This window comes from Podarcis liolepis, assembly GCF_965112155.1.
Source record: "Podarcis liolepis genome assembly, chromosome: 8".
In the NCBI taxonomy this organism is placed as follows: domain Eukaryota; kingdom Metazoa; phylum Chordata; class Lepidosauria; order Squamata; family Lacertidae; genus Podarcis; species Podarcis liolepis.
Window position 1 is genome coordinate 47,378,489 of NC_139560.1, and position 13,645 is coordinate 47,392,133.

General features: G+C 40.5%; 1 protein-coding gene across 9 annotated transcripts in view; it reads right to left on the reverse strand.

The window, feature by feature from the left end:
- Nucleotides 1-13,645, reverse strand: part of DLGAP1 (DLG associated protein 1) — a 291,661-nt gene that overhangs the window by 197,367 nt on the left and 80,649 nt on the right. Inside the window, exons 1-2 of one of the 9 annotated variants that reach the window (XM_083518619.1) lie at nt 13,301-13,432; nt 13,102-13,196 (exon numbers count right to left, since the gene is read on the reverse strand). The exons of 7 other annotated variants lie outside the window; for them this stretch is intronic. The gene's annotated coding sequence lies outside the window, so the exon portion shown is untranslated. Of the gene's footprint in view, nt 1-13,101; nt 13,197-13,300; nt 13,433-13,645 lie in introns of those variants that run through there. One more of the 9 variants, XM_083518614.1, reaches the window with a different exon arrangement.

Below are 13,645 nucleotides of genomic sequence, written 5' to 3' on the forward strand. Positions count from 1 at the left end.
CGGGTTACAGATGCTTCAGGTTGCGTGATTTCGGGTTGTGCACCGTGCCGAACCCAGAAGTACCGGAATGGGTTACTTCTGGGTTTCAGCGCTCGCGCATGCACAGAATAACTAAATCGCACTTTGCGCATGTGCAGAAGCGCTGAATCACGACCCATGCGTGCACAGACATGGCACTGTGGGTTGTGAACGCTACGGGTTGCGAACGTGCCTCCCACACGGATCATGTTCGTAACCTGAGTGTCCACTGTAGTATAAATCAGGTCAAAAGCATATGCATTACCAGAGATATACCATCAGCATATCTGACCCATTTATTTTTGTGTTAACTAGCCTGCATAAGTTACTCATGTTTTCAGATGGAAACTGAAAGTTTCCAATCTCAGAAAAGACTGATCCCATAAATTTAGAGATAAACTAGTCATGCAGATACCTGACATTCCCTCTTGCTGCTGAAAAGCAACACTGAAAGTTGTGAATGGGAGTGCAAGAGGAGTGGGATAGTGTGCCTTTAAACTGTTCCTACTAAAACCTCCCCCCCCCCCAAAAAAAACCTGGCATGGGGCTTCCATTTCTTCTGCAGGGGGGGGGGGCTCAGCTAGTGCAAGATGATTTTGAGGGGACAAATGTGGAAAGGGAAAGTCCTAAGCAGCCTCTTTCCCTGTCATTCCTCTGCTCAACATAGGGCTCAGCTAGTCTTCCTTTTGTGCTGCATTTCTAGACACAGATCTGGGCTTTAAAACTCCATGTCTGAGAGGTTTTGTTTTTGTTGTTTCCCTGGGAAAACCCACATTTTACCACTGTATCAGAGCAAATGTCAATAAGGTTTTTTGCAGAAGTGTTTCCCCCATCAACTTCTCCTCTGCTATATAAAGATACCACTCATCTGCCTCCCATACACAATGAGTTAAGAAAGTGTTACAAATACCCAAACAATTCCAGTATATGTCCCTGTAATCAACTACTGCACAAGGTTGCAGAATTATAACATGCTATTTTAGAATTCTTTTTTCCAAAGCGTTCAGATTTTCGTATTAAATCCCACAATAATGTACTGCAAAATCACATTCTGTCTCCTTGCTGCTGTATTCACGCAGTCATATTTCTCTACACCCACACACCTCTTTACCTTAAAAAACACACATACGGTATTCAGTTTTTCTTCTCTATAATTAATATGACCAGAATAGCTCTTTAAACCATAGTCAGGCAATTACTTATTCTGCTAGCCAACTGAATTTAAACTCTGTTGGTCAGCATGACTCACAGCACAAACTTGCATCCTTTAATACTATAATTTACTTACACCCATTTGAATATCCTTAAAGTCAACAACAGAGTATTATGGTTCACGTAATTATTAGGCTACTATTTTTACACCAAGAATAATTATTCTTTCGCATCATCCCTTTGCCACAATGTGCACACACAACTTTTGTCTGAAAGTGCTTCACAATTCATATAAAAGCCATTCAATATGCAACTCAGAAGAAAATTAATTAATAAAACCCATTCTAACCCTCTTCTGCCATTAAAATAAATTTTACCCATGTAACAGCAACTGACATGTCTCTGGTCTGTCACACATCAATGGAAGAAAAGGGCTTAGTGACAGTTGGGTGCAGCCAAATATGCTTTACTCAGAGTAGACCCATTGATATTAATGGATGTAAGTTAGCCATGCCAACTACTTTTAATGGGTTTACTTTATTTGTGGAAAACCAAGAGGATCCAGCGCAGCAATACTGATATGGTAACTTTATTTAAACTTCATTTCATGGGTAGCTGTCGGTAGAGCCATAGTTCAGCATGCTGGTTGCCACTATGAAGAAGAAGAAGAAGAAGAAGAAGAAGAAGAAGAAGAAGAAGAAGAAGAAGAAGAAGAAGAAGAAGAAGAGTAGTAGTAGTAGTAGTAGTAGTAGTAGTAGTAGTAGTTTGGATTTGATATCCCGCCTTTCACTCCCTTTAAGGAGTCTCAAAGCGGCTAGCATTCTCCTTTCCCTTCCTCCCCCACAACAAACACTCTGTGAGGTGAGTGAGGCTGAGAGACTTCAAAGAAGTGTGACTGGCCCAAGGTCACCCAGCAGCTGCATGTGGAGGAGCGGGGAAGCGAACCCAGTTCCCCAGATTACGAGACTGCCGCTCTTAACCACTAAACGATTTCAATGAGAAAATGAAACAGCATGTTGATTCCTTAGCCAGGAAGTATGCATTTTAATAATGTACCATCTTTCTGTGAACACGGTTATTTCTCTCTGTAGCCTTTTGGAGCTGTCATACAGAGTTAACAATTGGTTAATCTCCTCAAGTAAGGTGAGATGCCATATTCAAAGTATTATAAAATTCTCCACTGCACTTTTTGGTGAGAAGAGCAAGGAGAGGGCCGCAGAGACTGGGAGAGGAAGTGAATGAGCAGCCACGAGCCCAAAGTCCTCTCCAGTCTCTTCCTGGGGTGAATCGCAGGGGAAGTAACAAGAATTCCTCATGTTACAAAATGGGTTTGTTATTCACGTCTTTCATCCTAGCGCTGAAAGCTTCCTTTCAATAATGGCTGAAAGGTAAAGTTGAACTGATCAACAAACTGCATCAAACTGTTAGGATTTATTATTCTTTTTTCAGTTTAAAAGTTGGTTGGAAAAAAACACCAGAGAGTTAGGGGTAAAAAAAATAAAACACATGGCAAAAATAACCATACAACAAAACGGTGCATTGGCAATGCAATGGATAATCTTAACTTAGGATGTGGTATACTGTTTAGGGAGGATATGGTGGCTGGAAAGAATGGGGGCATAATTGGGATGAGGAGCTCAATGAGTCACATGCAGCAGTGGATGGCAGGGTGGGGCTGCAGCAATCTTTTTATTTCTACAGTGGTACCTTGGGTTAAGTACTTAATTCATTCCGGAGGTCCATTCTTAACCTGAAACGGTTCTTAACCTGAAGCACCACTTTAGCTAATGGGGCCTCCTGCTGCCGCCGCGCCACCGGAGCCCGATTTCTGTTCTCATCCTGAAGCAAAGTTCTTAACCTGAAACACTATTTCTGGGTTAGCGGAGTCTGTAACCTGAAGCATATGTAACCTGAAGCGTATGTAACCTGAGGTACCACTGTATCTGGTTGGGCTGGTGCAGCAGCGGGATGGATGGGGGAGGGGACAGCAATGGTGAGGTCAGTGCAATGCAAATGTGCCAGATTGGCTCTGCAGGCATGTTTGCACCACACCGACCACACTGCGGTGCCCCTTCCACTCTCCATCCCAGTATGCCGCAGTGATTCAGCAAGGCAGAGGTCAGCAAACCCTTCTGGTGTAAGCCACTGTCCCCATCCATAAGACCCCCAAGCACACGTCATCTATTACTCTGTATGAATCATGCTAAGCCAATTCTCAACATTCCAACTTGAAAGGAAATAGCATGGCTCACACTGATTACATGTGCCTCTAAAACTAATTTCCTGTAAGAAAACATTTATGGATTTCATTACCCTAACAAGCTGTTTATCTTCTTCAGGATTGCCAGGAGCAGGTGGATAGACAGTTTTAGCATTTGGGAACATGAAGTGAATGTCCTGGTGTTCTCTTCCAAAAAAATCATAACATACATCATAGATCAAGTTTTAGTCAGTATGCTCAAATTATGGCAGGCGATTTTTCATTCAATCTATCATTTATTTAATCTACCATGAGGTTGAATAACATTAATGGGAACTCCTGGAAAATGGTTTTAATTTTATGCTTTGTGATATTTTTAGAATACAAAGTCACAGCAATGTCCAACTAGTCCACTGGTGGTGGTGGTGATGATGATGGTGGTGGTGATGATGATGATGATGATGATAATCATCATCATCATCATAATAATAATAATTTATATACTCCTCTTCATCAAGAAATCCCAGAGCAGTTCACAGAATAAAATACAAGACAAAACACAAGTAAATAATTAAACCAAAACAACAAAACAATAACCCAATAATTAAACCAAAACAAAACAACAATAAAGAATAGTTGCTTATTCTGGTTATTTAAATTAATGTTGTAGCACAGTTGCAAGTAGTCTTGGGAATGTCAGCCTTATTGTCCCCTCTGCAAAAAGAGACCATGTGGCTGGGGAATGATATTATGACTAAAAATGCTTGTCCACTAAATCTGTGCTGATTTGAGAATAAAAATATTACAAATGAACCAGCACAGATTGAACACAAATGTTGAGACCTTAATCACAAGACTGAACTATTCACATGTTCATCCTAGAAGTCGCTTCTGCCTCACAGCGGGGGCGCGCTGGCCTCCTGGGCACACTTCCTCCCACCTCAGCGTGGGCAGGACAACGTCCCGCGTCACGGCGAGGTGTCCCAGTCACGTCACAGCACCGAGCACCCGGTGCAACGCCATTTTGTTCCATTTTGCCTCGCACCGTGGTTCTCCTGTCCTCCCACCCCTTTTTTCAGGTTTCACTATTGGCCTTACTTTGAACTTCGTTCGGTCGCCCGTTTTGAAATGGGGGCCAGGCAGGAATTTTTTCCATTTGGCAAATTGGCATTTGGCCACTTGGTTTTCTCCTACCTCTCAGCAATCGTCATAACTTTGTAAGGTTTGGCGGTTAGGCATTGGAATAGAGGTGTGGGGGGAAGAGGAGGTGCGGCCATTACCTGCCCCTCCATGCTCTAGGGTATTCCGTTAAAGGAATCCTGGGGTCTGGATCTTGTCCGAAGCTCACAGAGGGGCTAGGGCCATGCCACGACCCCAGGGAACCCAGGGGATGCTCGAGTCGGTTCATATTGGAAGGGCTCCCCCTTTGGGGTTTACCCTTAGCTGACTTCCAGCAAAGCGGGCCGGAAGTCAGATATAGTTTGCTTGGAAATGCCTAAGCCAATACTGCTCACATTCTGTAATCAATAAAGTTGTGGCCTAAATTACGCCCATTAGCATTAACCTTAATTACTGTGTCATCTTGTCTTTATTGTGGGGAGTGGGTCCGGGGGGCACTGAGGTGCAATTATCCACTGCTGAGCAATCAAGTGATGCCTATGCATGTGTAAATAAGCCCTGAAAGCATTTGTCTCAAACCAACTTTGGGAGAAAGAGTAGAAATTTATAAAATAACTACAAATGCCATGGGTGTCCATGTTTTTATTTTATCCTGTGCATGACCTTGAATTGCATAACAACACCACAAATGAAATAAAAATTCTATAGATTGGAACCTGCAAGTCACTACTATGACCATCCATGCTCTTATTATCACCACTCCTACAGCTTTGTTCTATCAAAATAATTATAAATGATCACAGCTGGAAAAATATGCAGGCTGAAAACTGTAAACAGCTGTCCCCAAACTGTGGCCTTCCAGATGTTGTTAATATTATAGCGCCTATCATCCCTGACCATTGGTCATGCTGGCTGAGGATGATGGAAGTTGCAGGTCAAAACACCTGGAGGTGATCAGTTTGGGAAATACTACCATAAAACATTAAGAGAATACTAAAGTATTAGGTGACATTGTTGCTCCCATAAATTTCGAGTTACAATATTTAAACTAACAATATCATGCCAGTTTATTGCTGATGGTTTATCCTTTCTGTGTACCGTATTTTTCGCTCTATAACACGCACCAGACTATAACACGCACATAGTTTTTAGAGGAGGAAACAAGAAAAAAAATATTCTAAACGAAATAATGGATATATGATTTTTGTGGTTCATGCTGTGGCCACAGACATGTGATCTGACAGTGAGTTTGGAGTAGCCCAATGCAAAAATCCTGAGGATCCATGTGGATCCATGCTTTGTAACCACAGAGGAGGGAAGGAAGGGGAACCATAGATCCTCTGGTCACGACTGCAACAGATCCCCCCCGCCACCCGCAGGCATTCGCTCCATAACACGCACAGACATTTCCCCTTACTTTCTAGGAGGAAAAAAGTGAGTGTTATGGTGCAAAAAATACGGTATATTGAATGATGGCTGATAGAGACTGTTGAGCATATAGTTAAAGTGATCAGCATATGTGATACCTCATTAATTGTAAATATCTACATTTCATCAAGTTTTCTGAATGATTAAAGAACGCTGTCCCTCATCCTGTACTAATACTGTATTCATTTCCCCATAAACATCTTAGAGCACTTGTCATGTATGAATGACTCAACAGTCTGGTGCAATTGAGTCTGCTTTGTAACCACTTTAGCAGTCAAAGAATAAGGATTTGGTGCTAAATTTACATTACAGGTTACTGTTCATATGAAACAATGATGCTATACGATTAGAACTGAAACATTCCTACAGGGTGTGTGTATGTGTGTGTGTATACATATATATATTACTAATAGCTACATGACATAGCAATTAATATGTCATTAAGGGCCTTTAATCAAGATATTCCACAACTTATCAAGACAAATAACTCTTGATTAAATATGGTACACACACTGAGCTGTTTCTAAATCTCCTTCTAAGCTCCACCTTCAGGGGGCAGCCTTGAACCAGTAACTTCCTTCACACTTATCGATGGATTAAGTTGATGTGAGATGTCCTCAGAAACATTTTAGAAAATTTTCAGGTCCTCTGCATTTTCCTTAAGTTACTGACAATTGATCTGTTACTTGAGTAAGAGGGAAGCTGTGTGTGTGTGTGTGTGTGTGTGTGTCCTCGTTTACACATAGCACTGTACTATACCATTGCTAAGCATGAATGAGGAAGCATGCTGGTGCGCAAATAAATGGCCATTCTATCCCACCCCCCTTTTAACAGGCATGCTACCAGAAGCTAAGTTATAGTTTGGCTCAGTGTTCAAACCGGGGCTCATAGTTTGCTTTCTCCAAACTAAAAGCAGTAAGCCCAGAACAAAACTTATTTACAACTTGTGGTTTGGAGCAAGACAAATCACAAGCCTGGGTTCAGATGCAACACTAAGTCAAACCATGGCTTAGCTCCCAGCAGCATGGTGGCGGTGGCAGCAGCAGCAGCAGCGGAGCAGCAGCCAGAATTTCCTAACTATAGTTAAGCCATGGTTTGCAAAGCTACAGCTCGGTTTAGCGATACGTGGAAACCAGACGTATGTTTTTACAGTTCCCTCACCGCTAGGACTAAATAAAATGGACTGCTGTGTTTCAGCTGGAGTTTTGTTTTGAAAACCATCTCAATATATAAAGTAATGTTTTTGCTTTATTGAAATCAAGATTTTTTAAAAAATGATTTTCTTCATTCAATTTCAAAATGACATCTTAAAGTATTTTGAAAATAAAATTTTGCTCACTCGCCAAACAATGCTAGTATAATCAATATGAAAGAGAAATTGTTAATGGATTTGTGTGCACCTAAAAACTCTCCGGGTTCAGACACCATTTGCTGTTTTCAGATCCATTTTATCTAGAATGGTGGTGCTTTGTGCCATTGTCCTGTGGTATACCCCACAGTTGTGGAATCTGTTCTTTATAGATATTTGTAGTTGTTCTTTCCTTTTCAAATTTAAAAAGTGTCTGAAAGCCTTTTTATATCCTAGGTACTGGTACTTTAAAATATATTACTGATTCCTCTTAGCACATTCTTCTGTTCACTTTGAAAAATGTGTTTTGTGCTTCCCAATCTCTGTAGTGGCAGGAAGTTCCAAAGTACAGACCTTTACAATGTAGGTTTCCCTTGAGAAAAGACTTGTAGCGAAAAAACAAAAGACAAAACAAAACCCTTCTACTTAGCAACACCTAGATTGTATTGCAACAGCTTCATTTTCACAGCCAAACATTTATTTCAACAGTACAGGCATCAGTTCTTCTAGCATACAGAATGAATCAGCTTAGTGGCATACTAAGGCTATGATCCTATGTACACTCATCTGAGAGCAAATCCTATTGAACAGAACTTATAACTGCAACATCCAGAGGCGGAGCTAGCTGCTCTGGCACTCTGAGCAGCACACATGCTGTGCACCTGGGGGCGGGGCTAGCCGCCCGCAGGGAGCATCCAGGGGGTGGCGCGGTGATGTCACCCCCCCCCAGGGATGACATCCGGGGTGGACCGACCCCACCGACCCCCATCCCTCTGCCACTGGCAACATCTTATGCATTTTCCATGCTCAGAATTGTGAAACAGGCATAGCCCAATTCATTCACATATTTGCACAAAAACTTTTAGCTTTTTTCAAAATACAATACACTGACCTTCAAGTACATAAATGCACCAGTGTAGTATTTTCACCAGCAGGTGGTATTCATATTCCCCCTATAATCTGATAGAGAATTCATGCCCTCTCAATTGAATCATAGTGAAAAAGAAACAATATCTTGATGTTTGAAGGACCTATTCCTGCACAGTTGCAAATACATGCAGTCTACACAGCATGTTCTGTCATTTATTTCAAATGTAGTTATTGCTCTTCCAAGTCAGTTATATGCCTGCCTGCGCGCGCACACGCGCGCGCACACACACACACACACTACAGTGGAACCTTGGGTTATGGAGCGTCCTCCTTACAAATGCTTCAGGTAACGAGCTCCGCTAACCCGGAAGTAGATGCTCCTGGTTGCTAACTTTGCCCCGGGATGCGAGCGTAAGTTGCGCGGCGGCAGCGGGAGGCCCCATTAGTGAAAGCGCACCTCATGTTAAGAATGGTTTTGGGTTAAGAATGGACCTCCAGAACGAATTACCGTAAGTTCGTAACCAGAGGTGCCACTGTATGTCTAAAGTGCTCATAAAAATGCATATATTGGATAAAAATATGCATTATATTCGAGGAAATTGCATTGCAAAAATGTGTATACTGGACAAAACTGTAAACCAATATTTGCATATTAGAATAAGTTTGTACTGAAATGCTGATAAAAATTTACGAGGACTTTTTTTTTTAAAGGTAAACTGATATGAACATGTGGAAAGTGGAAAGCTGAAAGAGCAGAAAAATAAGAAACCATGAGAAAGCAAAATCGATATACTCGCCCATCCTTACACAGGAGGAGGCAATATTTTAGATATCCTGGTCCTAAATTGTTTAAGCTTTGATGGCTCAGAACTAGCACTTTGATTTGAGCCTGGAGGTTAATCAGAAACCCATGCAATTGATGAAAGAGCAGCATAATATGATACAAAAAGTACAAATCCTAAACCATCCTGGTGGCTATTTTATCTCTACCAGCTGTAGTTTCCAATGAGAAACCATCATTAGGTATTCAGTTATTTGTTACAAATTCTAAACTGCCCTTCAACCAACTGGATTCCAGGATGATGCCCAATAATAAAAATATATAATAAAAACAAACCATCACCCTTCACAGAAAAAAAAACCCTGAGGCAGTAATCAGGCATTTGAAGTATCCGATACTTTGTATATTGCTGTGGGTTTTTTAATGTGTTGATTTTATGATGAACATATTTGCATTTTTGTGATCCACACTGGTATTTTGATGAAAGGCAGCACAGTAATTTTTAAATGAACAAAACTATAACCCATTGCAATAAAATCAATTCAAGTGTGTAGAATGTGTGTGTGTGTGTGTGTGTGTGTGTACACACAAACACACACACACACACACACACACAACCCTGAAAAAACGTAATTTACATAGGATTCCTTGCCAGAGTAGGACCAAGAAGGTATCATGCTTATGCTGTACAACAGTTTCTTTTTAAGGCACTTAAAATATTGTTATGGTTTATTAGACTAATACCCTAGGATGTGAGAGGGCTTGAATAAGGAGCCCTAACTTGACAGAATAATGAAGTTCGTCTTGATTGAGGTTTTCTGCTGATAATTACTTCTCTGAAACAGTAATTACTTCCAGCAAAAACAGTGCTACACAGAGGATGTCTAATGGAAGAGGAAGTATGTTTTATAGGCATGAAAGCTATTCAGACACCAATTTAATGCAAAATGATAGCAAACAAAGAGAATAATAGCTTTTCTTTCTAAACAGGAAGCCATAATACCATTTTTACTGTTTTTCAGAAATCTTACTTTTCAAATATGTTTTCAGCTGCCTTAAAATTATTCAGTTGAGCAATCTCTTTTTATAAGTTAACAGCAGCTAACTTTAAAAATGTGGAAGTGCATGAGGAACCCTTTACACACACACACACACACACACACACACACTCACAGCTTATACCCCTCAACAATTATCTAAAACCATACATAATTAAAATACAAAATAACAATTTTATCAGAACATTAAAACAACCTTAATCAAAAGATACAACAAAAGAAGTCAGTTAAAAACAGTTAAAACATTAGGATCAGTTCAAGATAAGATTTAAGATCAGGGGAATGCTTTCCTAAACAGCTGTGTTTTCAGGTGCTAGTGGAATGCCAATAGTGATGGGGCCTCTTGTATTTATATAGAAAGGGCATTCCAAAAGACTGGTGCTACCACAGAAAAGCCTACCTCCATTTTGCCACATCAGGCTGTGGCAAAGCTAACCAGGTTTCATTTGCTGATTTGCTTACTGGGCAGTGGAGAAGATGTTGTGAAGTTGTAGTATACATACTTATAGGTTGTCTGAATCAAGCTCAGAATGGCATAGGTAACCTTCCAGTACATTTCTGAGCACAATTCAAAGTGTTGGTCCTGATCTTTAAAGCCCTAAATGGCCTCGGCCCTGTATACCTGAAGATCACCACCCCCATCGTTCAGCACAGACACTGAGGTCCAGCACTGAGGGCCTTTTGGCAGTTCCCTCACTGCAAGAAGTGAAGCTACAGGAAACCAGGCAGAGGGCGTTCTCAGTAGTGACACCCGCCCTATGGAACGCCCTTCCATCAGATGTTAAGGAGATAAGTAACCACATAACCTTTAGAAGACATCTGAAGGCAGTCCTGTACAGGGAAGCTTTTTCAATTTTAATGTTTTATTGTGTTTTAATATAAGTTGGAAGCCACCCAGAGTGGCTGGGGCAACCCAGTCAGATGGGTGGGGTACGAATAATAAATTATTATTCTTCCAATAAGAAGAATTGTTCAGTTTTGTGACAAGGTGCAATCATCTTCTTATTTCCACTTAACTAAGTTTAACAGATACATATGCTGGATAACTTTAACTAACAACTGGTTAGGGTACTAATATGCTCTTGCCAGCCCTATATCCTAACCACGTGTACTGGTCTTGTCAGACTGATAGCAGACATCCTTTCAGAAGTGCTCAGGAGATCTCTGAGCATGTTAAGTCTTCAGTTTTACAAGACAACTACAGAAATAAGTGTGAGCATTTGGCAATGTGCAGAAAAAGGCAGTTTTATTTGTACTAAATACCTTTTTGATTAATGTAAACTGTAAGGCCTGTTTCCCTACCCTACCAAAGTCTGAGTGCCTGGACTCAAATGTCTATTTTTAATAGAGAATTTCTTTCATTTATCTAGCACTCTGCAAATGAAAGTTTATCACCAGTTTAAAAGAGGAAATACTTGTTTTTTCCTAGTTACCTCGGGATTTAGAGATGGTACTCTTTGTGATATGATAAGCCTTTTTTCCAGTATGAATAGGTTTTATTGTTAAGGTTAAGCCCTATAATACAGCAAACAGCTGCCCCACAATATCAACTCATCTTCACCATCTGAATGACAATGTAAGTTAATATATAGACTGCACTGCTTTGTTACTGAAGGTTTTACTTTTGCTTTAAAGTGCTCTCATAATGCAAGACAAATTCCATTTCTCCCTAATCCCGCTTGCTGATAATGCTTGACCGTTTATTGGTTTTTTTGTGCCATGTAATCTCCAGCCTGCATTTTGCTTATCAAACCTTTTATCTAAGACTACAAGACTACTTTAACCATACACATGTCTGAATAAGTTCATGGCACTTACTCCTGGGTAAGACTTGTATATGAATGCCATCTACGTGGGTTTCTTCTTCAACAGCTTTTTGCCACTAACCCAGTAAAATGTTTGGCATGGCCATGACCAAGGCTGTTAGAGGCCACATTCCATACTATAGATTGGAAACTGACATTGGGTATTCATCAATGTTTGGGGCAAGGAGTAGAAGAAATTAATGGCAGGAAAATTAATGGCAGAAAAAGCAAAGTGGGAAAGAATGATATATTAACAATTTTGCCCCTTCAGATTTAAGAGGAGGCTTCCAGGTTTATGCTGTAGGATTATGCTATGCTGCACAGTCCTTGAATTTTATAAAACATGAAAAGCTCATGTTTCTAATCTCTCACAAGACCCCTTGATGTAAATATGGCTTCCACCAGCATCCTGCTCATATGGGGTCTGCAGAGCCCCCTCCCCTGCTTATCTTAACTAAACAGCTGATATTGGACAAGACATTTCTGCAGATACTTGAAGCTGTTGAATATTGGTTCAGTTTTCTGTAACTATTCAGAAAGTGTTTTCTTTTCTCAGTGATCCTCTAATCTTTACAGGTTGGAAAGGTGGGACTGTTTGTTCATGGAGCGGTTGTGTTTTCTACAAAACATTCAGCATTTTATCTGCAAGGACAGAAAAACTCAAATGTCATGCTCTACTGTGAACACACTGCTTGATAAATGCAGCAATACAACAAATTAGGCCAAATTCTTTTCTGGCCTAATCGGGAAATAATCCTCCTGTATAAATATTTAGATCTGCATGTCTGAAATGAGAGCCATTCTGCTTCCTCTCTTAGGAACGGAAGGCAAATTACCCAAGGAGTGTTCTATATTTGTTGAACTCTGCGGAGAGTGGGTGAGTTGCAGATAATTTTTCTTCAGAACACTGAAAAAAAGGGGACTTGGAATTCTCAGTGCTGATTATTTTCACACCATTTGCATACCTTCCTATGCAGGATGTCTGAATCACTACAAGTGGGTGATCAAATTCAATTTCAGAGCTGGCATTATGGCTCAAGTCCTAATGGAATATTGATAGTTTATTTCATTACTAGATTTATATCTCAATTTTTATACTATGTGTTCAAGGTAATTAAGAAAATAACTGGCCAACATAATATATAACATAATAATTATGAATTTTTAAAAGCCTATGTAGCAAAAAATAAAAGCAGAGCATGTAAAATAGCAAAGCAGGATAAAGCAGCCACTGAAAAGAGAGGGACCAATAAGGAGCAGCAACAGCCGTTTAGTGAGTCTTTTTTAAATAAGGCCATTAGATGTGCTGGAATATAGCTCACCTGATGGAAGGCAGAGCATAATGAGTCACTTAGGAATTATTTTTAAGATATGGTGGTTACAGGAGCCTTCATACATTGCGTCCTCACAAAGATTTCTGTGTGGAACAAGTAAAACAGAACACTGGGTAAATACAGATAAACAACTTAGCAAGCAGTTAACAGTGGGAAGTTTGCAACCTTTTAAAAAATGTGCGCTTACAAGTGGAACCCTTTGTATTTCTGCTCAGAAGTAGGGCCACCAAAGTCCAATGGGCTTTATTCCCAGGTAAGCATGTATAGGATTGCAATCAAAGTGGGAGAAAAGTAGGAGTGAGGATGACCATGGCTAGCTTTGTAGCATTCTGTGGTTGCTGTTACGCAGTCTACCTGTAGGCATACTCATCAACCATCCCGAAAAACATGGGAACATCGCAGAAAATGTTATGCCATCATGGTTTCTTACTCTGCCACGCAAAATCCTGAATTACAGCTGCTAAACTGCAGGGAGCTTCTCAAAGCCTGGTAAGCATGGCACTACTAGGCACTGGGCTTGGGGAAGGAAGCA